General features: G+C 36.6%; 1 long non-coding RNA gene across 5 annotated transcripts in view; it reads left to right on the top strand.

Annotated features, from left to right (window-relative positions):
- LOC140456929 (uncharacterized) overlaps nucleotides 1-13,833 on the top strand; it is a 38,770-nt gene extending 24,937 nt beyond the window's left edge. For all 5 annotated transcript variants that reach the window (XR_011953225.1, XR_011953223.1, XR_011953226.1 and 2 more), the window contains 2 exons: nucleotides 8,177-8,246; nucleotides 10,451-13,833. This is a non-coding gene — a long non-coding RNA (uncharacterized lncRNA). The remainder of the gene's footprint in view (nucleotides 1-8,176; nucleotides 8,247-10,450) is intronic.
- The last annotated feature ends 4,701 nt before the right edge of the window (nucleotides 13,834-18,534 follow it).

The following is an 18,534-nucleotide window of genomic DNA, read 5'->3' as shown; positions in this document are numbered from 1 at the left end:
AAGGCAGGAGCAGGATACTAATTGAGGATGATCAGCCATCATCATAATGAATGGTGGTGCTGTCTCGAAGGGCAGAAGGGCCTACTCCTGCACCTATTGTCTATTGTCTATTCACCTGCCTTATCCACAAACTTACTGCCCCATTGGTGTGGGGTTTTGACTACCTTGTGAGCTCTAATTCTCATTATTGCTGCTTCACTGGGAAAGTTAGCTGCTTCCACTAACTCTCTGACCTGTCCTTCATGCTCTACGTGCCCACAGACAGGGTGATTTACCCTCACCGAGCCCAGGCTATCACTTGGTCATGAACTATACCAAAGGCATGCTGTCTCTCTGTGTATATGCTGACTGCCTGACACCTGGCTAATGTCCGCGCTTCTGTCAGGGCTCGTGATGGTTCTGCCATTTCTGGGTAGTTCTCCAAAAAAGTCCTCCAATAATTAAACAATCCTAAAGTTTGCCTTATCCCCTTCACAGTGTGCGGGTGGATAGTTTTGAAATCATGGTCTTTCGTTTCACTGGGATTGTCCCCCTCCGTTCCTGATTTGATCTTCCTGATGTGATGTCCCAGGTACATCTCTCCCTACCTTCCCACGCTCTGTGGGTTAATTTTAAGCCCGGCCTGCCTGACCTGACCCAATACTCTATGTAATATCCGGATATGTTCTTTCTTCACCAACTGAGGCAATGAGGTGTTGGTAAGATTAAATCGATGCACTCCATCAGCCATATATCGGTGGGATATACTGGAATATTATGAGGTCCCTGAGGTAACTGGATCCAGGTCTACTGCTTTCCTCAGACAGTAAATACTAGCTTATTCTGACCGTTCTAGGTCCACAGTAACCCATTCACAATATCAAGGGCTGAGACTGTATCCTGTTGCAATTTTAATCCATTAAATAAAGTGGTGTGGTTCACTACTGTAGGATACTCTTTAGTGGCAGATTTACTGAGGGAGGTCTAATCAATAGTGAGGTGGGATGAGCTGTCCGGCTTCTGTGAGTTAGTCTGGGATACTGTTGGTCTGACTATTCCCTGCTTCTCTCAATCTGTTACTGTCACAATTATTGCCTTCTCAGCCCCAGCTTTAATGGGATCCAGTTTGGGTGGGGAGTGAGAGGGCCCTCGATCTTTACAGGATCTACAGATAATAACCCACATTCCTGTTTGAGTTACCCGCCTAGCTATAACTCCCCAGATTCTGAGACTGTTCCAGTCTCCCTGCAAGGTAACTACTCTGGAGATGTCGCCTCTCCTTTGCTTCCTGTCCTGGGCCTGGCCAGATTGTACCCATATTAGAGTTTGTGCCTCTACATCAATAGTTGCTCTGAACTGTTCTAAAATGGCAACTTCCAGAATGGTCCCTTCCTCAGTTTCACACTCCCATATCTGAATATATTTTGCCATATCGATGATCTGCATTGGGACAGATTTATTTCATCCAGCTTCCTTGATTCCTTCTCCAACTGCTCTCATTTTAGTAATTGAGGGGTGAGGGGCAAATCCGTTTCGGTAACTGATATAGATGCTCCTTTTATTAATATTTGTTCTGCTGGTTCCCAAACACAGCGTCAATGAATATTCATGTGCCTACGTGAACACAGGCACACACACAATGTGAACATCTATCTCCCTCTCTCTGCCTACGTTCCTTGTCTATGTGCCCTTTCCTGCTTCCCTTGTAACATTGTGGGTCTGGTTACCCTCCCTGTACTGCAGTACCCTCCCTGTACTGTACTACCCTCCCTGTGTTTCTGAGTTTGTCTCAGCTCTCATGGCCCAATTCAGAATGTGATCAGAATGATCTCCCACTGGCAGTCCCACGTTTATAATTACAGTTAAATAGGGTCCCATGTCATCTGTTAAATACATCAAACCTATTTCATCATCACAGGTTGGGGTTTGGTAATCCCCCGTGGTCCTTACACACCTCAGGCTTCCTCTCTGTATGAGCCTCGATAATACCCTTGGTTCCCTGAGACACCAAGGTTATTTTAGCCCATTCAGTCTGTCCCCTCCCCAGTGTATCCCTGTAATATCTGTGAATGCCTGGAGGCACTCATCGGCTGTGCACTGGGGGGGGCTCAAACCCTCACCCACTCATTGCAGAGACAGGTTCTGCTGTACACGTCCGGGCATCTTGGCATCAAGGATTTTGGCCTAACACCATCATCGGTGAGACTGTACCTCAACTAATTCATCCATATTGTCCCAATAAGGCCCGTTATTACCATTTCTCTATCAGGCTGGGTGTTAACACACCAACATCTGTTATTCAGCAGGTGAACGGTTCATGTTTGGTTTCTGTCAGTTCCCTTTGTTGCTCCCTACTGTCTGTCCAAGTTGACCTTTGATGCCCAGTGGTGCCACAGACACGGCCTTCTGGACCTTATAGGGCGGTGGGTCATCCCACCCATTGTCGTCCCTCTGTCCATACGTGGATGCTTTGTCATCTAACCCGTTCCAGTCAGTGTCACCATCCTCACTGCCTTCTGAGGACAGCGGGGCACTCGGTACCTCCCCCACTGTAACTACCACCTGGCCCTTTGGCTTTACGGCCTCACGTCAGAGAGCCACCACCTTCACTTGTTCCTGTTTCCCATAATAATTCAACACATCCTGTCATTCCTGGAATAACACAGAGCAAAATGTGAATTTGGTTTTACTTGAAATATTAATAATTTGACATTCACTTTACATATCTTTAAAGGTGAAAATTCTACTCTGATTATTTAAGTGAATTTAACATGATCATACAGTGAAAATAACCCTCATAATCAACGATAATGAATGAACTGAATAATATGTGATTATTTGTACAAGTTCTTGCATTGAAAATTCAATTTTATTTAATGTTTGTCACCCATTACACCATGGGCATTGTTATTAGGGAATAAAGTAATGGAAGGATATCAGAGAAAATAAATAGACTTGAATTTTAGCTTCACTGGAATAATGAACCAAAACAATATTTGGAAATATGGGTAAACTACATAACAAAGTTTCCAGTGTCATTATTGACGTGAAAACTATTTTAGTTTGCTAGTTGTTTTGCACTAAGAATAATTGGAACTGAATTGTGATTATGAATTGACCATTTAAAATATATTTTAAAGAGAATAGTCATATATATTTTTTGGAGGAAATTAGGAAAGTAAATAAATATGTATACATTGGTATTAATAGTTTTAAAATGTTTAGAAGTTGACTGGGATTATTTGATTGAGAGAGGCTGCATGATTATTAAGACTAATTCACCTTTTTCATTGCATTGTTGGTTTCACTAGAATCTGTTGTGGTCTAAGCTCTTGTTGTGTGCAATGGACTGTCACTCATAGCTTAATTAACCTGCGAGTCCCTGATCAGGTTTCCTTTGTCTGTAAGACAGTCTGTAAGTTTGGGGCACACCTGCTTTTCTGAGGGGAAACAGAGATTCTTTTCAAAGGAAATAAGTGGCAGTTCTCACTGAGAATGTTTTCTACCACACACCATAAACAGGGAAGGGTTTTTCTGAAGAATTTCATTGTCTATCTATAAACTGATGGTACCTGTGTTTGTCAGTTTGTGGAGGATTCAGCACATTTGTTCTGAGCTGTTTTTATACAAGCAGTTGGCTCATTCTGTCTTTGCCAAAAATGTTGTTTACTTTCCCCTTTTACTGTGATTCTGCAGGTTAGAATATTCTGAGAGTCAATAATGTCCAATAACTGAACATTGAATGATTTTGACTCTAACAGAGCAGTGGCCTTGTTTTCAGCTCATTATTCACTTTCCATTTCCTGCTTGTGTTGAATGTTACAGAAACAGGCTCTGAGCAATGTTTCCATTCACTTGTGTTGGAGTCACTGTCAGCCACGTGGTCAGTCAGTTTCAGGCTGATGGATCAGTTTCTCTGTCCTATTAGATGGTGGTCACTTGCTCAGTTTCCGATGGCTCACCTGAGCGTCAGTCCATCAGCTGCTGAAACCCTGCATCCAGCATTTGTTCCCTCTCACAGTGACTACTCCAATACAGTCCCAGCTTGTCTCCCACATTCACCTCCATATACTCAGGATCACCTCAGATTCTACTGTCTGTGTTCTTGCAGCAAGTTGTGTAAGACACCGACTTCAGTTTTAACCTGATCTATATTATGTTCAGAAAGATCATTTCAAAATGTGGTTCACTGCTTCTTCAGGACCTTCCTGAAGAAGGGCTTATGCCCGAAACGTCGATTCACCTGGTCCTTTGATACTGCCTGACCTGTGCTTTTCCAGCAACACATTTTCAGTTGTAATTGTAGTAACCAGTTAATTACAAGTTACTGACAAAATATTTTAAGAGAAGCTGCTATTGGTGGTGGAAATGCTGCTGGTTGGTATAAAAGAGGGCTGCGGTGAATACTTTACTCGGTTTTGATGAGAATGTTGAGCAATGTAAGATTCTTTTATCTTTGTTAATAAGAAGAGGCAGAGATTGTAGCTAGGACATCCACAATCATACACCCTCACCACCACTGATGTTCAGTAGCAGCAGTGCCAATCAAGCGGGCTGCTTTATTCCGATGGTATCAAGTTTCTTGAGTGTTGTTAGGGCTGCACTCATCCAGGCAAGTGGGAGTATTCCATCACACTCCTGACTTGTGCCTAGTAGCGTTTGGACAGGATTTCAGGAGCCAGGAGTTGAATTACTCTTGTAGCCACTGTGTTTATGTGGTGAGACCAATTCCGTTCCTGATCAATGATTATTCACAGGATAATGTTGATAGTGGGTGTTCAGTCATGGTAACACCATCGAATGTCAAGGGATGGTGGTTAGGTTATGTCTTATATGTGATAGCCTGCATTTGTGTGGCATGTATGTTACTTGCCTCCTGTAAGCCCAAGCCTGGATATTGTCCAGATCTTGTTGTACTTGGACTTGGACTGCTTCAGTACCTGAGAAGTAAATTATTTATTAACACTAAATAGTCACGAGATTATGCAAATTCCTTTTTCTATCAAATGTCACGGACTGTATCTTATGGTCACTCTCCTATTCACTTTCATTATCTTTTTATTTTCTTCTTAATTCAGACACAAATGTTTGAACATCGATCAGTATAAAATTACATAAATTAAAATCACATAGCATGTTTCGACAAGTAAACTAATTGAATGAAATACATTACTTCTGTATTGTCTGCATTTTGACAAAAAATAATTCTCTTCAATAACTATTGAATGGCTCATTTATTGTCCTCAATCCATCAATCTAAGTATTATATTTCAGTCTTCAGTTTACCGATCTTAATGTACGTCTAATCAACATCAGAGCAAAGTGATTTTAAAATATTGAGTCAATTTATTTGTTCAGAATACAACATTTATTAGGAATTCACTATCCTTATAATAATTGCAGAATAATTTGTTTGTCTTTCTAATGTGTTTCGTCAGATCCATATATTATTTTAATCCATATTTTAATTTAATCCATTGAAACAATGCGATTGTTTTCAGGTTAACTATCCCACAATGGAACCAATCATTTTGCATGCAAAACGCTTTGTAAACTGACTTTTGCTGTTTTGAATAATCACAGTAATCTCAGCCTTATGAATTCAGAAAACTGGAACGACTTTTCACTGCAATAATTCCTGTTCATGTCTGCACATTGCACAGTCATGTAGCAAAATTAAATTTCTCCTTCTTACAAGTGTACTGATAGATTTTCGAAAATCTAAGTGTTGCTGTATCTAATTATTGTTCAGTTCAGTAGGGGGTATAAATGTGTAATAATGGCTCAGTACATGAAGTAATGTGAAGATATTGCAATGTACAAACTCACAATGATTGTGAATATCAATTTTTATTTTAACCATGGAAACACAGTTGAATTGATTAAATTATATTTCACTTCAATGCTCACATTCATTGTATTTCTAATCACAATAAGAGCAAACTATTTCATGTGACAAAATTATTTAAAATTCATCTCACTTTTTTATGGATACAAAATAGAATTAACACCCGTTTGTTCTTTCCTTGACCAATCACAGTGAAGTTTGAATTGTAGAATGCTAGACTGATACAGCACGGAAACAGGCCATTCAGCCTAACTTGGCATTCCGGCCAAGTTTCCTAAACTAAACTAGTCCCATTTCCCTGTGTTTCTCCCATACCCCTTTGGACGTTTTCTATCCAATAAACTGTCCAAAAGTCTTTTAGATGTTGTAATTGTACCAGCCACTGCCCTTCCTCTCACAGCTCATCCCAATATGTGAAAAACAGTGTGGAAAAGTTGCCCCTCAGACCCCTTTTAAATCTTTCCTCCTCACCTTAAAAATTATTTACACCGTAGAATCTTTAAGACTGCAAAGTTATTAAAAGTTGAGAGGTATTTAGAAGCAGCATAATACTTTATTCATACTTTATCGGTGTTCAAACATTTGTGTCTGAATTAAGAAGAAAATAAAAAGATAATGAAAGTGAATATGAGAGTGACCACAAGATACAGTCCATGACATTTGATAGAAAAAGGAATTTGCATAATCTCGTGACTATTTAGTGTTAATAAATAATTTACTTCTCAGGTACTAAAGCAGTCCAAGCCCAATTCATACTTTAATCAGTGATGTGAAGCAAATAAATTCAAGATGTTGTGATCATTATAATGAACAACAGTTACAAGTTGAGACAATGTTGGTTGAAAAGCAATTCAGTCGACACTTAGATATTTTCTAATCAACTCTGAGGTGTTTTGACACATCTCTGTTGAAGGTGGGAATTGAACCCATGGCTCCTGGTCTACTAGTACACACATTACCATAATATTCCCATGCAGGAAGGGCAGGACTATAATCACATACTTACTGTGTTTATTCACAGGGAAAACTGCTCAGATATTTATTGTTATAATTGGACTAGGATTGTATTAGACAGTTCCATTGTGTAATGGATAAAAAGAATTAGTAATTTCTAATAATGATGGAACGAAGCAACAATGGTCTTAAATAAACATAAATCTCATGATAATCAAGTAAGTCAATTTGTTTGAAGCAGTTATTCATGTGCATAAGTTAAAATTAACCTGCTTTTTAATGCACATGAATTGGAAATAAAGCATTAGTCATTCAATGTGACTACTCAGCGATGGACAACTTCCCTCATTTTCAAAAAAATGTGATTTCTAAGAATTCAAGATTTATTGTAAAAGCATAGAACAAACATTTGTTAATTCTGGTTTATTTACACAAGGAACACGTGTAATTTAAATAATGCTTAACATGAAAAGTACTTAGCTCTTATTGTAATAATCAGAACTGTAACAATGTTAGAATTGAGGTGAAATACAATCAATACAAGATTGTAAACAAAACTGTGGATGCTGGAAATCACAAACAAACTCAGTAATTGCTGGAAAATAACTCAGCAGGTCTGGCAGCATCTGTGGAGAGAGTTGGGCCCAGTGACCTTTCTTCAGACTGCACTTTTTCTTACAACCAATTCAATCCAGCTAAGATTCCACACTTAAAATTATTTTTGCTAAGATTAAGAGATTGTAGAGTGCAATATTGTTTGTATCAGTTGATGTACTGAGACATAGTTCCACATATACAACTGGAGATATTGGATTTCAACAATGATTACCGGTTAGATTTTGGTAATAATTAGTTTTAAAATGGCTGATAACAAATTTAAGAATGATGAGAAAACCCCTATTGCAATGTAATTGTGCAATATGTTGGAAAAAAATTAAATATTTATGTGAAAAATAGTTAGCAATTTCTTAATTGATAAGACTGATTAATGATCCTTCCATTAATACGAGAATTCAAATAAAAGAGAATGAGAGAGTTAAAATGAGTGTTGGGTGAGAGAACTTTGGTTGATTGCAGGTGTGTTGACCTGAAAAGAATGTCAATATTTCATTATGATACTGGCCTTAATAAATAATGGATTGAACGAAAATGTAAATCTCATGATGGTGTGATAATTGAAATGACAATTAAATAATATTTAATGTGAGAATGCAACACTTAAGATGATACAATATTTTCAAAGCAGTTTGTACTGGATAATGAATTAAAATATTGGGTTAATTTTTTAAAAAATCTCACTTTAGAAGATTATTCATCAGAATTATTCTGTCATTGAAAAAACCTCATTTCTTCAAGAATTCTGCATTTACCTCATTTTCTGTCTTTTATCCACAGGGATCTGTACTGGAACCCTTCTGTTTGCGATGCAATTATATAGAAGTGACATGGATTAAAATCTAATTGGGTGAGTTAATAAGTTTGCAGATGATATAACGTTCAGTGCAGTTGGGGACAGTGTAGAGTGTTGTCAAATAATGCAGCAGGAAAAAGAGAAATTGCAGATATGGGCAGAGTAATTAAAGGTGAAGTTTAATCCATACAAGTGTGAGGTGTTTCACTTTGGAAGCTCAAATGTTAAAAAAAAGTAGATAGTTAATGGCAGGACCCTAACAGCTTTATTATTCAAAGGGATCTTGACGTTCAAGACCATGGCTCCCTGAAAGTGACCATGCAAGTAATTAGGTGGTTAGGAAGGCAAATAGCATGCTTGCCTTTATTGGTCAGGGAACTGGTTACAAGAGTCAGGAAGTCATGTTGTAACATTTTAACACTTTGGTTAAGGCATACTTAAAGTATTGTATTCACTTTTGTTCGCCATGTTCCAGGAAGGGTATGGATGCTTTGGAGAGGGTACAGAGGGCATTTACCAGGATGCTGCCTGGATTTGGAGAGGCGAGAAAAATTCAGATTGCTTTTTTGTGAAGTGGCGGAGACTGGGGGAAGACTTGATGGAAGTCTGTACAATCATTAGATACGTAGATAGGGTTGACGGTCAGAAAGTTTTTCCCAGAGTTGAAGCGTCAAAAACTACGTGACATGTGTTTAAGGTTAGGAGGGAAAGTTCAAGGGGCATGTAAGGGGCAATTTGTTTTGTACACAGGGAGTGATTGCTGTCTGGAATGGACTTCCAGGGTTGGTGGTGGAAGCAGATACATTAAGGCTCTTTAATGTTCATTTCGATAATTTGGAAGGATATGAACCAAGGGTAGGCAGAAGGGATGAGTTTCTTTTGCATTATGTTCAGCACAACATTATGGGCCAAATGGCCCATTCCTGTGCTGTACAGATCTTTGAGAGAAAGCTAATGTCTATCTCATATGACATTTAATCTAATCAATATTTAGCCACTGGTGTCAGAAATAGGAAGGAAATAAGTAGATAACGAACTTGACTATAATCTAAAAATATAGTCAATTAAATTTACAGAGGTAATTTTTTTATATTTGTTCTGAATTATCAGATTAGCAACTTTGATGGAGATGTGTTTAAATTGTTTGCAGTTATTGATGTTCTGACCCAAAATTACCCTTGTTAAACTGAAGATTGGACCAGAAACCTGTTAGAAAACTTGAAAATATTCAGAAAGGTGCGATGCACATCATAATTTCTTACTGCCTATACTACAATAACAAAATCTTTCAGGTCTACACCAAAAAGCATTGATTTGCAGCCAATGCTCATTATAAATATCTGAATGCTACTCGTTTCAACAATCAAAGTAATCTCAGCCTCATTTATAAAGAGATATCTTAGACATTTCACTAATAATTACTGTTTATGTTGACACATTGCTCGTTCAAACATTAATGAGATTTCTCATTAATATTCAGTTCAATGATAGCATATTAATAATTTAGTTATTAATATCTAATAATTGATCAATCCAGTAAGGGATATAACAGTGGAATTATGGCTCAGTACATTAACTGATGGAAAGATATTGTTGTGTTCACTCTCCCAATTATTGTGAATATCGATGTGTATTTTGATTTGATTTGATTTTTCTTCAACATGAAGTTTTATTGTATTTCTGATCACAGTAATAGTTAAATATTTTAAAGCTAAAATAAATTCAAATTTGTGACTTTTTTGTCAACAAGAAAAAAGAATTTACATGCGTATGTTCTTTTCTTTATCAGAGTAAATTTTGAATTGTTGGAAGTTATACATATGTGTAAGGAAGGGGAGCTGCCTGCAGCTGAATAGTCACATTGAATGATTTTTTATTGCGATTACATCCTGCTGCTAATCATTCTAGTTATCTTTTCATTTCAGGAAAAACTGCTTTAAACATATTCCACAGTTGTATTTTGCATGAATTTACAATAAGCGCATGGTATGTGTATTTATCTTTCTTTCATTTCCATGATTTTAATTTTTAAGTAAGAGCATATGTGCTTAGTACCATATCACAGCAAACCCGTTTGGAAATATTGAATCACTTAATGTGTCAGTGTTCTAAAATAGATTACCAATTCATTGTTAGTCCAACAATCACACAGTAATTTAATTTAGGTTTTGTAACAAATATCGTGAGATTCACATTTCAATTTAAATCATTATTTCATAGTGCTAATTTTACTAAGAAAAAATTATCTTTTATTCCAGGTCAACACAACCACAAACCAAGCAATGATCCCTCATCCAACACTGACAGGAAATATCTGATATCTTCTCATTTGAATGTTCACAGAAATCATTGGATTCATATTCAGCCTTACAAATGAAGATACATCTGATTGTTTTCGACTCCAATTCTACATGTTGCGGATTGTAATATGACATTTCTAATCATTTTAAGTTTACAGTGACTAGTTTTAACACTAATTGTTACTTATATCTAATATGTAATCATTGATCAAATCAGTATAGTCGGCTTTAAGTGTGGAATTAAGTCTCAGTGACGTAAGCATATTGCATGGTACAGTTTCCTAATGGTAGCGAATGTTGATTTTTATTTTAATGCTGAAATCCTTATTGATTTGCTGCTGTAGGGAAGCCCTGAGCAGCCTGCCTTGGAATTAAAACACAAAATGGTGGAGGGGAGATAAATAAGACCAACAGTGTGTTTCAGTCTTAAGTTAAAAAAAGAACATTTTGTACAATCCTACTCCAAGTCCATAAGCATGCAATTCCAGACAGTCATACACCAGATAGTGATAAGAGAATGCAGGCACACAGAAAAATGACCAACCCTGACTTTCATTAATGAAAGAATAATTGTCCCAGTGAATGAATAAACACCAACTGCAGGATTGAGCCCAGCTAACTTCCACAGCGGCTGTCAGGGAAACCGGCAGGGTTTGATTGTCAGAAATAGTTACTATTTTAAAATTGCTCAGAACATTTAAAACTTTTCTAATTACATATTCTTGAGAATTGTAAATAAGGCATAGTGAGAGGCCCAAAGGACTGCAGAAATTAATTTTGTAATGTGAGGAAATAAAATGCACAGAGATCCCAAGGCCTGGAGATTATAGCACCTGTAAAACACCATGAACCAATAGGAAATTCGGGCTATCCATATTGATGTTCATCCAAGATTAGGTGTTCTACAGGATTGGGTGTCTGTATCATGATGGAACGACTGTAACCACATTGCATGTGGACATTGTAATACAGAAGGTGTGTAAAAATACTGCTTTTTACTGTACACATTAGTGTGTCATGGACCTCCCTTCCTAGATTGGCCTCGGGGGGATGATCCCTGCATTAACTGATTGCAGCATGAGTAAACATCTTCCACTTGCCTGAGTTCGGCCTATCTCCTCAGTCTTCATTCCCTGTCAGGGGAAATCACTCCTACAGCTATGGTGACATTTAAATTCAATACAAACACTTATTATCTGTGAAATTATTCCTTGCAGAGCGATATCATTTTCATGTTAATTTTTTAAATTTTTGTTTTCAAGAAAACAATGGAGGAACATCCATTTGTTATTTAGTTCAACTTATACTAAATTTTAAATTATTGACAGGACTACACATGGGGGTGGCGGGGGGAAGAACGATTCTTCAGCTCAAATGTCACATTAAGTGACAATTTCCATTTTTCAAATCATGTGACCTCCAAAATGATATTTATTTTAATTTCATTTTGAGGTAGTTTTATTTTCTTCCAACATTAGTTGTCAATGAACAATAATCACACAATTATTAGTTTTTTTTGCTACAAAATGACTCCCTGTACCAAATGTCATTGACTCTATGTTTAGTGCATAATAATACCCACTTTCCCATCCTCATTATTTTCTTCCTAGTTCTGACATTTATCTAAACATTTATCATGATAAAAGTTACATTAATAAAATAGACATGAACCAACCAAAAAAAAGTTGAACGATGTTCAATTGTTGCTGAGATTTTTTAATTATTAAAGCCACGTTTTATATTTTAATTTTCAGTTTATTTATCTTAATGAATAGACAATCGACATCAGAGCAAAGTGCATTCAAAATATTAAGTCAATTTATCTATCAGGATTTTAGAAACAATTATCAATTACAATAATTACGCAATACTTTAACTTAGGCTTTATAACAAGTACAATGTGCTTTTAATACCTTCCATATTTCTTAGTGTGAGTGCTACAACATTAAAACTTGTTTGATAAGGCCAATACGCCCACAAAAGACCAATAATTACCATTGCAACATCATTTGTAAGTATCTGACTTTTGCTCATTTGAAAGATCACAGTCTTCTCAGCCATTGAAATTCAGAGAACACCAGTTAATTTACACTGCAATATTTCTCTTCATTTCTGAACATTACTCAGTGGAATAGTAAGAGGAGATACCTCATTATTCTTAAATTCATTAATAAAATATTTCAAATCGATTTGTTGCCAAAACCTAATAATTGTTCAATTCGGTAAGGGGTGTACATGTGGAACTATGTTTTCATATAATAACTAATGCAAGGACATTGCAATGCACAATCACTCAATCATTCTAAATATTGCTTTTCATTTTAAACTTGGAAACACTTTTGAATTGATTTGATTAGAAATCACTTCAATGTTAACATTTATTGTGTTTTTAATCACAATAACAATTGAATATTTTTCACGTGCAAAATCATTGAAATCCCCATGAATTTTTTGAAGCACACAAAAAAGGGTTGGCATCTCTCTTCTTTCATTAAACAACCACAGGAAATGGTGACTTAGAAATCGTGTATTTTAGAAAGAATGAAAGTTGTCTTCAGCTGAATAGGCACATTGATTGACCAATTCATCATTTTGTTCCAATTTACGTGTAGATCAAAAGCATTGTAATTTGCATTTCTGAAAATGTGGAACTTATGAACATATAGAATAATTATATTCATTTTTATTTATAATGCACAGTAATCACACAATTCTGTCAAGTTGTCGTTCCACAAGTGATCATAAAAATCATGTTAAATTAAGACATTTGTTAACTCCCATCATTATTGTAAATTACTACTGAATTTTCAGAAGATTGTACACAGTATCCAACCATTTAATTCCAATCCAATTATCGCAATAAACATCTGATTAGTTTTCAGCCCTGCCCAGCCTGGTTGGGAATGTTATGAAGGAATCTAGTGCAACTCTGGTCGTGTATCTGTTACCAGACCAGAGTTGTCTGGTCGTGTCTCTGTTACCAGACCAATTTCAATTCCCACCTTGCACAGAGCTGTGCCAGAGCAGCTCTGAATGTTGAGAAGAAAATATCTAAGAATCGAATGAATTGCCTTTCAATTCAACATGAGATATGTTTTCATTTGTTGTTCATTCCAATAATCACAGTATCTGCTATATATATTCTTCAGTCCGCTAATAACAGAATGTATCTAATTACACTCAATCAATATTCTTTGCAAAATATTTGATAATGTTGCATTCACAAAGATGAAATATGCAAAGTAAAGATAGAACTTGATGCTTCAAAGGTATAAATATTAGAAAAAAATTAAGTTATTCTTCAGTTAAATAAACAAATGCCACTTCCTACTATATATCAATTTTTAGTTATTGATCTGTTTGAGTTGTCTGAAATTTGTTTTTAGTTTTCCATTCATCTATTTATATTGAATGTACGATTGAAATGTTCTGAAAATATCCGAGTGCATTCATTTGAAAATTGAATTTGCATATTTCTCTCTAATCCAGTTTATTGCATGATGACTTAACAGTGTTTTGTTCAGCAAACCTCCTGAATTCCGAAAAATTGTCTAATCTTAAATAAGATCTTTCACACCCAGTTATCAGTCTGTTCCTAATTCATGTAAATATCTAAATTTATTGAAATCAATGTTCACACAAAACAGTGCACATAAAGCGACACAAAGATATTCATCATCAGCTGATTACTATTCAGTGGAATAACCTGAGTAAGTATCTTATTGTTCCTAGGACAAATGACAACAATAAACATTTATTTACTATTCTATGCAGTTAATGCAATTGAGGTGCTATATTTCAGCTCAGTCTTTAATGTTGATTTATATTGTTTAAACCAATAATTCTACTTTATCACAGATATTGACTATACTACAATAATGTTGTAAAGCAAATCTTTGTCAATCTAACAATCTTTAAGCTCCTTTTTTGTTGTGTGTGTACAAGAGACAATTCAAATTATAACCATTTTTATTACAAATTGAACAAATACTGCATTTTAAATTTGTGAACTTCCCACATTTTTGCAAAAGGGTTAGCCTTCACTGTATATGTCACATTTAAAAACCTGCTATTTCAAATAATGAGTGCTACAAAATGATTATTGTTTTCATTTCATTGTGAGAAAAGAACTGCTTTGACCATGTTGATTTTTTTGGCATTTCTATTCCAACATTATTCATCATTGTACAAAAATGACAATATTATTAAAATCACATATACGCTACATGTCATTGACTACATTGTTCAGTTTCAAGCTCACTTTCATGACTTACGAATTCTCTTCCTAATTCTGACACAAATCTTTCAACATTGATCATAATATTGATCATTTAATTGATGTAACATATCTCTACAAGGAATCCGTCTAATGGAAATTCACAATTCTTGTATTACGTACATTTTTTACTTAAAAAAAGAATTTTGCTCAATAATCACTGAATGGCCCATTTTTCTTCAATCCATAAAGCTAGGTACAATGTTTTATGCCTCAATTTACTGATCTTAATAAATATCCAATCAACATCACAGCAAAATGCTTTTGAAATATTGATTCATTTTAATTCTTCAAAATACAGCATTCATTATCAAGTCATTGCCATTACAATAATGGCACAATTATTTTTAAATAAGTCTTTTGAACACATACAATGAGATTCACATTTAGATTTAATCTATTATTTCTGAGTACTAATAGTACAGTATGAAAATGCCTTTATTTTTCAGGTCACCTTCCCCACAAAGGAACCAATGACTTCCCATCCAACGTCATTGCAAGTATCTGATGTTAGCTCATTTGAATGATCACGGTCATCTCAGTCTTAAAATTCAGGAAAATGTAATTACTTTTAACTGAATTAATTCCAGTTCATTTCCAGACATTGCTCAATCACTTGCAAAAAGAGATTATTCATTATTCTTTAATGCATTGACAGACTTTGATAATTCAATTGTTGCTGATTTAGAATAAAAATAATAATTATTCAATCTAGTAGGTCGCGCAAATGTGGATTTACGGCACAGTATATGAACCACTGCAAATGTATTGCAGTGCACAATCTCTCAATCATTGTAAATATCAATTTTTATTTTATCTGTTGAAACATAGTTGAATTCAATTGATTATATTTGACTTCAATGCTCACATTTATTGTGTTTGTAATCATAATACAGCTTACGGATGTTTCATGCAACAAAATCAAATGAAAAAGAATTAACATCTCTATTCTTTCATTCAACAATGGCAATAAATTTTCATTTTTTAAATTTTGAACATTTTGGAAAGAAGGGATGTTGTCTTCAGTTGAATTCTTGCAATGACTCAACTAATTCACAGTGTCCGCTACTTATTCTCTTTGGGTTCCTATGAAAAGAAGTTAACTAGTTATTCTGGTTGTAATTTCCTGGAAAATATTTGACAAATGTTGTGGTTTTAAAGCTGACAAGACTAAGTGCTCGTAAGTCATCAGTTATTTTGTTAGAAACAGCTTGATTCAAACATTTCGAACACAGACACACACATACACACACACACACACACGCACACACACATTGTTATTCTGCTGTGTAACAAGAGGGAAAACAAGTCGCTTTCTTCGGCATTAAGTAAATATATGCCACTTCCAATTATTCATTAGTCAGCTAATTACCGACATTTGTCATTAAAAATTGCAATTCGTCGAAACATTGTTATGAACTTTGATCAAATTAAACTTTTAATTATTGTTTATTCATGAATTGGCGGGATTTTGTATTTTTTATTTTCATTACACCTATTCGTATTGAATGCAAGATTGACATTCTTTGACAATGCCGGAGAGTGTTCATTTGAAACTTGTTTTTGACGTATCTTTCACTGATTTTACTTATTGCAAAAGATTACATGGTACCTCAGTGGTTAGCAATACTGGCTCACAGCGCCAGGGACATTGGTTTGATTCTCTCCTCGGGGGACTGTGGGGACTTTGCACGGTCTCCCCAAGTCTATGTGACTTTGCTGTGGTGTCCTCCCACAATCCAAACATGTGCAGGTTAGGTGAGCTGGCCATGCTAAAATGCACATTGTGTTCAGGGATATGTGTATTAGTCAGCAGTAAATATGAAGAAATATGATTGGAAAAAGTGTTTGGGTGGGTTACTCTTTGGAGGGTCATTTTATTCAAACAAATGGCCTGTTATCGCACTGAGGTAACAGGGATGCTTTCGTGGCATCGCTAGTATTAAGGTGCAGCCCGAGATATAAGCCATGTTGGAACTGAAACGGAGGAATCTCCAGAGAGGCTGCAGAATGACATCGCATCCATTTGAGTTTCTTTAAATCACTGACGAGCAGGAAAATGTAAACGGCGAGGGCGAGTGGGGAAGTGAGGAAGTTGCAGCTGTGGTGAAAGTCCAACGGTCCTTCTGAGAGTGTAATTTCTTTCATTGCTGTTGCTGATTGAATGAGCCACTAACGTGCGAACTGCTCCAAAATATGATTCAGAACCTCTGGTGCCAATTCTCGCAAGTTGAATAACGACAGACACCTTCCAAATGAGGTCTTTCACAGACGACTTTGGGGTACATTTGACAGACAGACAAGTTCAGGAATCCGTGGTGCGCTGTGACACCAGCGCATCAGCTTCTTCCCTGTCTTTGAACCGAGCCGCCTGCGCAAGGAATGCGAATGCGGTAATGCTTTTCTTGGACGGATCAGAAGGGGGTAACTACACTCTCAAACAGAATGGCATATGATCAGAACCAGGTTGGAGAAAAACTTTACAATGCTTTGCACTGTTAGTAAATGGAAAATGGAATTGCATTGCATTGCACTACGAGAGAAGATTTATTCAAGCAAACTCGAAAGCAGGTTTGCACATGGGAAAGCAAGCAAGAAAGCTCCGTTCTTGTCTGTCAAAGGCTGCAGTTGAAGAGCAAAGCAGTTTCTGCCCAGTTTCGGACTGGGGACCTTTCGCGTGTAAGGCGAACGTGATGACCACTACACTACAGAAACAAGCCTCGGTCAGCCCCGCTGGAGGTCAGTGGCATACAGCACTGAAAGTTGAAGCCATTCTACCTTTCACCTTTCTGTTTCCATGAGCTCGTTGTTTAATGGGACTTGTTTAATTTTGGCTATGTGGTGAGCATGGACGAGATACACCGAAGTATCTGTTTCCACGCGGTGTACCCCAATAACGTTGTGTTGCTTACACCTGCTTTAAAGAATTTCGTGTTTGCGGAGCTTACCGTCGCAGTCTGTGGCAAAATCATTTAGTCTGTTCGACTGCTCACGGGAAAGGTAGTATTGTGAAACACTGCAGAAACGAATGACACCCTTAATTTTGCTCCGACTGACCATACTCCGTGAAAGTTTCCCAGATTCTCAGTTAAGGATTTTTGCAGCTGGAAGTTACCTCAGAAACCCTGTTAATTCGTAATGGATTGAGCGAATCGCAAAACAGAAAGCATTTAACACGGAACACAAACAAAACTGGAAAACCAAATGCATTTTCAGACACAGCGAGCATGAATGCTAAATGTGAGACAGTCCGGGGGCATGAACCATAAAGTAATCACACAACTAACAACAGGGCAATTCCAAACTACTCTTTCAAACATACTGGAGCCTGAGTGCACCACCACTTCCCAGACAATGCTGCAAAGAGACAAAGAAAGAACATAATAAGAATGGGCCATAAAAAGTGAATTTCACCAATCACAGTCTCGATTAGATTACCTTTCCCTTCCGATGACTCCAGGACGGAAATGATGGAAGTGGGAGAAATTCAATAACATATGACATCGAAATAGATTGGAACGATTTTCTCATTGGCCAGAAAACCAAATAACGACGAGTCGACTCACCGTAGGACTCTGTTTCGCAACAGCGATGAAATAACAGTCTCCATTCGGTTCCAGTAAAAGCTCAACTTGCCTGGAACTGAAAGCAACAGTAGAGCTGCTTGCGATTTTCCTTGCGGGAGGCGAACACGATCATGACAGCACAGACACTTTGGAAAATTCGGCACTTTCCCACACCGCAGTCAATTCCCCGGGAAGCAAAT

Source organism: Chiloscyllium punctatum, chromosome 31 (genome assembly GCF_047496795.1).
Source record: "Chiloscyllium punctatum isolate Juve2018m chromosome 31, sChiPun1.3, whole genome shotgun sequence".
NCBI lineage: Eukaryota > Metazoa > Chordata > Chondrichthyes > Orectolobiformes > Hemiscylliidae > Chiloscyllium > Chiloscyllium punctatum.
The sequence above is the reverse complement of the archived record's forward strand: the minus strand, read 5'-3'. Positions and strand labels throughout refer to the sequence as shown.